This window comes from Strix aluco, chromosome 1 (genome assembly GCF_031877795.1).
Source record: "Strix aluco isolate bStrAlu1 chromosome 1, bStrAlu1.hap1, whole genome shotgun sequence".
NCBI classification, from domain to species: Eukaryota; Metazoa; Chordata; class Aves; order Strigiformes; family Strigidae; genus Strix; species Strix aluco.
The window spans coordinates 96,810,011-96,817,383 of NC_133931.1; positions in this window are offsets into that span (position 1 = coordinate 96,810,011).

Below are 7,373 nucleotides of genomic sequence, written 5' to 3' on the forward strand. Positions count from 1 at the left end.
CAGCCAGTTTACACACAGCAGAAAACACTACCTCTTTATAATGGGTGACTACCTACAATTTATTGGAACAGAGCTGTTGCTAAACACATGGAGTAGCGATGTATTAACACATTGTAAAAGGCTGTTTGATCACCATGGGATTCCAGATGAGCTAACAACAGAAAATAAGCCGTGATTCACAAATGACTCATTTCAGCATTTCTCTTTGATGCAGCAGTTCAAGCAAGCCCTGTCTATGCACATTCAAATGAGTGCACTGAATAGTCATTGAGCCCCGCAATGCCATGCTTACAAAGTCGGTTTTACAAAGTGTAAGTACAGTTTTTAAGTATAAAAATTGGGCAATTTCTAGCAAGCCGGGCCAATGCGTGACTCTTAGTCACTCCTAGCGGCAACCCCTTCCTACGCTTAAAACCTCGACACCAAACATTAGTTTTCCATGATTCAAGTCCTCCAAATGTGGGGGTCCTGAGAAATCAGCCCCCCGTGAGTCGTCCATCTCCTGTCAGGTTGGAAGTAACAGCAAAGGGTGCGATGTCCCAGCGGGACGCGCTTCCCACGGACTCGGCACGACGGTGCCGGCTCCCGCCTCGCCCCTGCCCGTCCCCTGCCCGTCTGCCGGCGCTGGAAACCCTCCTTCTCCCCTTCCTCCTCCTCCTCCTCACCCTGGTCTCCGCTACCGGCCGCGAAACCTCGGCGATACTTTAGTCAGCATTGCCATCCAGCGGCACAGGGGACAAATGACAGCGGAGAGGCTTGCGGGTAGGAGAGGGGACCTTCGTCGGTAGTTCAATCGCTATACCCGGCGATGAGGCGGCTCCACAGGTTGGCCCAAACTTGGGCAGCAGCCTAATGGTTGGATGTAATCTGTCATTTATTGATAGCTTGCAGCGTCGCTGTTTAGTACCCGCTTGCTGTTAACCGGGATGTTGCGGAGAAGGCGGTGAACATTAACGTATCCAGGGCATGGTGTGCTAACTGAAGGGCACCTGGCCCGCCTCAGAGAATGGCTGCCAGGGGATCCTAAATCCTGCCTGTATTTGGAGTTGGTTTGGGTTTGTTTGCTTTCCTGGTGTAAGTTTTTGATGTAGTAGGCAGAAGTTTGCTTTATTATTGCTCTGTAGATTACAGAGCTGAGTAAACTACAAATGGTCTCTCTAATGCACTAATCTGGCCATGGAATTTTTTTCTGAGGTGCTGTTACAGAATCACAGAATCATCTAGGTTGGAAAAGACCTTGAAGATCATCCAGTCCAACCATTAACCCAACACTAACAGTTCCCAACTACACCATATCCCTCAGCGCTATGTCGACCCTACTCTTAAACACCTCCAGGGATGGGGACTCCACCACCTCCCTGGGCAGCCCATTCCAACGCCTAACAACCCGTTCTGTAAAGAAATGCTTCCTAATATCTAGTCTAAACCTTCCCTGGCACAACTTGAGGCCATTTCCTCTTATCCTATCGCTTATTACTTCGTTAAAGAGGCTCATCCCCAGCTCTCTGCAACCTCCTTTCAGGTAGTTGTAGAGGGCGATGAGGTCTCCCCTCAGCCTCCTCTTCTCCAGACTAAACAACCCCAGTTCCCTCAGCCGCTCCTCGTAGGACATGTGCTCCAGACCCTTCACCAGCTTCGTTGCCCTTCTTTGGACACACTCGAGTAATTCAATGTCCTTTTTGTAGTGAGGGGCCCAAAACTGAACACAGTAATCGAGATGTGGCCTCACCAGTGTTGAGTACAGGGGTAAGATCACTTCCCTGTCCCTGCTGGCCACACTATTTCTGATGCAAGCCAGGATGCCATTGGCCTTCTTGGCCACCTGGGCACACTGCTGGCTCATGTTCAGCCGGCTGTCAATCAACACCCCCAGGTCCCTCTCTGACTGGCAGCTCTCCAGCCACTCCTCCCCAAGCCTGTAGCGCTGCTGGGGGTTGTTGTGGCCCAAGTGCAGCACCCGGCATTTGGCCTTATTGAAACTCCTACAGTTGGCCTTAGCCCATCGCTCCAGCCTGTCCAGATCTCTCTGCAGAGCCTCCCTGCCCTTGAGCAGATCAACACTCCCACCCAACTTGGTGTCATCTGCAAACTTACTGAGGGTGCACTCGATCCCCTTGTCTAGATCATCAATAAAGATGTTAAACAGGAGTGGCCCCAAAACTGAGCCCTGGGGGACACCACTCATGACTGGCTGCCAACTGGATTTAACTCCATTCACCACAACTCTTTGGGCCCGGCCATCCAGCCAGTTTTTTACCCAGCAAAGCGTGTGCCCATCCAAGCCTCGAGCAGCCAGTTTTGCCAGGAGAATGCTGTGGGAAACGGTGTCAAAGGTGTTACTAAAGGCAAGGTAGACAACATCCACAGCCTTTCCCTCATCCAATAAGCAGGTCACCCTGTCGTAGAAGGAGATCAGGTTTGTCAAGCAGGACCTGCCTTTCATAAACCCATGCTGACTGGGCCTGATCATCTGGTTGTCCCACACGTGTTGTGTGCTGGTACTCAGGATGAGCTGCTCCATCAGCTTCCTGGGCACCGACGTCAAGCTGACAGGCTTGTCATTTCCCGGATCATCCTTCCGACCCTTCTTATAGATGGGCGTCACATTGGCCAATTTCCAATCTGTCAGGACCTCCCCGGTCAGCCAGGACTGCTGGTAAATGATGGAAAGCGGCTTGGCGAGCACCCCAGCCAGCTCCTTCAGCACCCTCGGGTGTATACTATCCAGTCCCATAGACTTGTGTATGTTAGCCAGGATGCTCCCAAAAACCTCAAGCATTAAGTATTCAGTGCAGAAGACTATTGTTAAAAATAATTTGCAAAACCAGAGGCTCATTCTTTTCCCAAGAAACTTGCAATGTTTACATTGATCTGGTCGGGGCTTTGGAACGTATCTGTCACCCACCCACTCTTCATGGCTTAGCCACGCTGCCACTTCTTGTTGCTCAGAGGGAAATCCTCTGAATCAGCTGGGTTGCAAAGGACCAAAGCCCAACCCAAATGAGCTAATGGCAGTAATTTTCCGCTAGTATTTGGATGAAAAAAAAAACCAAAACAAACAACTGCTTAGGTTTAAGTGGTTGCATAAAAAGAATCAAAAGGACTGTTTTCTTTCTGCAAAAGCCGCGTAGATGGGGCAGCACAGAAGTTACTCTGCAAGCCCCAATACAGCTGCTGGCTCCGCGTCGTGGAGCAGGTCCTGCTGCCACAGCGGAGATTATCACCACAGGACAGAAGGTGCTGGCTGGTGAGTGCCAAGGACACACTGCCAGGGGACAGTATGGTGGCCTGCAACATTTTTGCCACAAAGAGCTGATATACAACCCCAGTGTCTATGCAGCTGAAACCAGGGTGGAGTACATGATACTTAAGACCAGGCAGCCAACAGGAAGAGGACCACCTTCCTGGTGTCCCTGTGGAAACAGTCAGGTCCCAGGAGAAAGTGAGAACCTGCAGAGGCTTCAGCTCCCCAACTGGCTACGTAGTTGTCCACACTGGTGTGGCAACGGCAGGACTGACTGAAGGAAGAGAGGGTAAGAACCCACCTTTGCAAGAGGAAGGTAAAGCAGGGAGACATCGACAGACATGGTGTGCTTTTAGACCCAATTGAATAGGATGTAAAACACCACAAATTTCGTGCTGTACACACAGCGGCATCACTAGAGCTTAGTCCCCGAGCAGGCTGGATATTAAATTGATCAAACTGGTAATGAAAGTGGGAATTACTCCATCTCAGCCGACACAAGGCAGGTGACCTTATTAAAAAATATGCCAGTGTATTTAATGGGGTAGGGCAGTTTCTTGGGGAATTCATGATTAATGTGGCTATAACTCTGGAGATCCCACAGCTAATGCCCCTGGAAAAAGTCTTACTTCCACTATGAGATGGCCTGGCTGAAATTTTTGAGATGGGACTGTCTGAATACAGTTGCCTGAATTCAGCCACTATTTTCTGACAGAGAAGCCAAGTCAGTTAAGAACAGCTGCATTGATTAGAGGACATGGTGGCCTCATGCTGGACGTGACAAGCTGGGTATGTAAGAAGCCTCAGAGCCTACTGAGGGATGGCAATGTGCCTCTCTGTGGTCTGTTCAGGCTAACCACCAGGAGCAACTTGAACTCCCATGCTGTTTAGTCATCACCGAAACAACAGAAGCCACTGTCCGAGACACTGACTGCACATAATGTCCTGAGCCAGACCTGACTTGGAGAAACCTCGTATCCACTGACAACCAACGGCCTGGCGCAGGGCAGTGTTTGCAGCTGTCTTGAGCTATATGCATGTATATAAAAAGGATCTGAGAGTGAGAAAAGCAACTCTCTGTGCACCTCTGAGAGGGAGCGGGCACTTAGGAGGGTCATAACATCCCAGCCCAGTGTTGTGTCCCCAGCAGGTGCTGAGGCCTTCAGAAGAGCAAAGGAGCAGGGCAAGCAAATGTGGCAATTTTCCTGACACCCTCCAGCCTTCCAGCATTTGCAGACCAGGGTCTTGTGAGATGGATGTAGTTGCTGTGTATCCAAGAACAGTCCTCTCTCATGGGCTTGACCAGTCACTAGAACGCAGCCCACACAGAGATGGAGCAAGCAGAGGCTTAGGAGTAAAGCTGCCTGTTTTCTTCTTCTTGCTGTAGGTGTGGGGGAAAGGAGGCCTTTGTGCACATTCTTTGCAAATAAAAAGGAGTATAGCAAAAGCTAACCTAAATATAGGCTTGGGGTTCCGGCCAAGGAGTGCTATCAGCGTGAGCAACAGGCAAGAAGCTGTAAGTATTTCCAAAACAGAGAAACTGAGCTAAACTGCAAGAAAAGAAACAGACACTTGCAGAATTTTCAGACTGCTGAGTGGAATTGCAGTTCAAGGCAGGATCCAGGCATGCTGCAAAAGGAACGTCCCAGAAAGCACCGTGAAGTAACCCATCACGGGACAGAAAACTCACGCCAGGTTACCAGCTGCCAGCTATGTATGGTAACTGGGGAACCCAATAAGAAAACCCTAGTCTGGGAGAGGCAGTTTAGCAGGAAGGGACCAGACAAGACGAGGCTGGCTGCAGGAGCTGAGGAATGTGATGTTGTGCAAGGCAGGAGATTTCCAGTAGTTTTCTAGCCTCTTTACAACCTTCCAGCAACCCAATATGGGAAGACTAGATTGTCCCAGCTTCGGTAATGCCATCAGGGTCTGTCTTCGACCCCATGGTGACTGGTGATTGCAGCCACTGCCCTTCCCGTAAGAGAGCCATAAAAAGGTTTTGCATAAGCAGTAGAACAAGGGACCAGAACATAAGCATGAACCTCCACCCAAGGCAAAGGCAAACAGGAAGGTGCTTGGCAATTTGAAACACTGTTTTGGGTGTGCATACATCAGCAGCTCTAAGGAGATAATCAGGAAAAAGATGTGGAGATGGATGTGAAGACTTGATAGAGCCTGAAGCAGGGCTCCTTCTGAACTCCTTCTGAAAAGGGTGATTCTGGTTATTTGGTGTGGATGACAAGGACAGGGGAAAAATAAAGACTGTCTTCACAGCAGGACAGTGGCAATTTTAAGTGTGAGTTTGGGGCTTATGCAATGTGAGGCAGACTTCTCACCAGCACGGATTGCTTTGCCCAGACTGTTGGTTATACAAAGAGGAGACCTTGGCATACAGTAAAGACTCCAAAGGGAAAATGAGGCAACAGAAGTTGAAAAATCTTAGGCCAAACCTTAAGAAAAACATCATACTTTGGGCTAAAAAAGGCAGCATTTCCATTGGTGGAAAAACTGCAGCTGTGCAGCACTGGCCAATTTCTTCCCCAGTCTGGCAACCAGCATTTGTCACTCATCACAAGTTACTTCTGGCAGTTGTTTGTCATTACTCACTGAGAACCTGGCAGGCTCTAATGGTCATGGATGTCTAACATTATCTCCCGAGCAGACCTGGAGTACAGTGTGATGGGGACACTTTCAATCCTAAAGCCCTTTGGGAGGCTCCAGAGCCCTACAAGCCAGGTGGCATCTCACCGCTGCTCACGGCCTGGTGGGGTGGGAAAGGGACTTTTTCAAGGCAAGTCCTGGCTTGACTCTACCTAAACATAATAAACGTCTGTCCCAGCCAGGAAAACTTTAAGGACAGCACATACCTACCACAGCCTTCTGAAAGAGGATCCTGATAATTCACTGAAAGAAAACTAAGCAAAGAGATGGAGCAGGCATCAAGCTAATTTGTGTTCTGATGAAAAAAGACATGAGAGGTGAAATACATGTCAATAGTAAACAGTTACAGATTTATCATTTATTAAATGATTTTTCTTTATGCTTAGGATGAATCACAATAGTATCATACAAATACTTTTCCTTCTAGAGTGGTCCAGGACTATCCTGAGCTTACCAAAATTGCAATGCTAATGGTAATTAGCAGAGATGACGAGCATATTTCTAAGTGATGACCAAGTCCTTTTGTTGACAGTTGCTAGATTTAATAGGATCCCTAGCCCAGCTAAGAGATACTGTAATACAGACAATCATAGGAAAGAGAGCTGGAAAAGACCTAGAAAGTTACCAGGTCTGGACCAGTATGACCTGCAAAATTGCTGAAAAACCTATGCCTAACCTGCTCCTGAAAACCATCAGCAGGAAAATTCCAGCCTTTCCAGACAATCTAATCCACATTTAACTGTTTATCACTACAAAGCTTCCCTAATGTCTGATCTTCACCTCTCCTGATGCTATCTAAGATGATTAGTTCTTGTCGTATGCACAGAGAACATGGAGAATCAGCTACTCCCTTTGTATTTGCATCAGGATTTGCTTCTGGTTTTGTTTTTTTACATATTTGAAAACTTTCTGGCTATTTTTTTCTTTTTAAATGACAACTGTATATTTTTCTATCCTTCCTGACAGGTGATGTTTTCTAGATGCCTATGGACTTTCTGCTCATTTCATACCTGGCAACAGGTTATATTGCCAGAATAAGGAGCCCAATAATGCTAAAAGTTTAGTGGCGCCATTAGAAATAAAAGGAGTGATCCACGTAGCTGCTGTCTCTCTGGCATAGCCAGACACCCATACCAGCAGGCAAGGCTGTGGTTAGCCTTGCTTGGCAGAGCAGGTCACTCCCACCCTGCAGATGGAGTTGCTTTACTCCTCTAGCTGCTAAGGCACATGCAGCTGGGAACGGGTCCTTGGCCATGCAGGGACTGGGCTGCAGTGATGCTGCCCTGACCTGGCACCTCCCTATGGGTCTGACACCAGCTGCCCCACTTCACCCACTGAGGGGAACACCTTGGGTTCATGTTCATAAAGTTAGCTAGTGCCCAGATGTCTGCAAAATCCAGGTAAGCTACCTTTGGATGTTCCTCTAGTACACCAATGCATACATTAATCTGCAGTAAGAAAACAGATC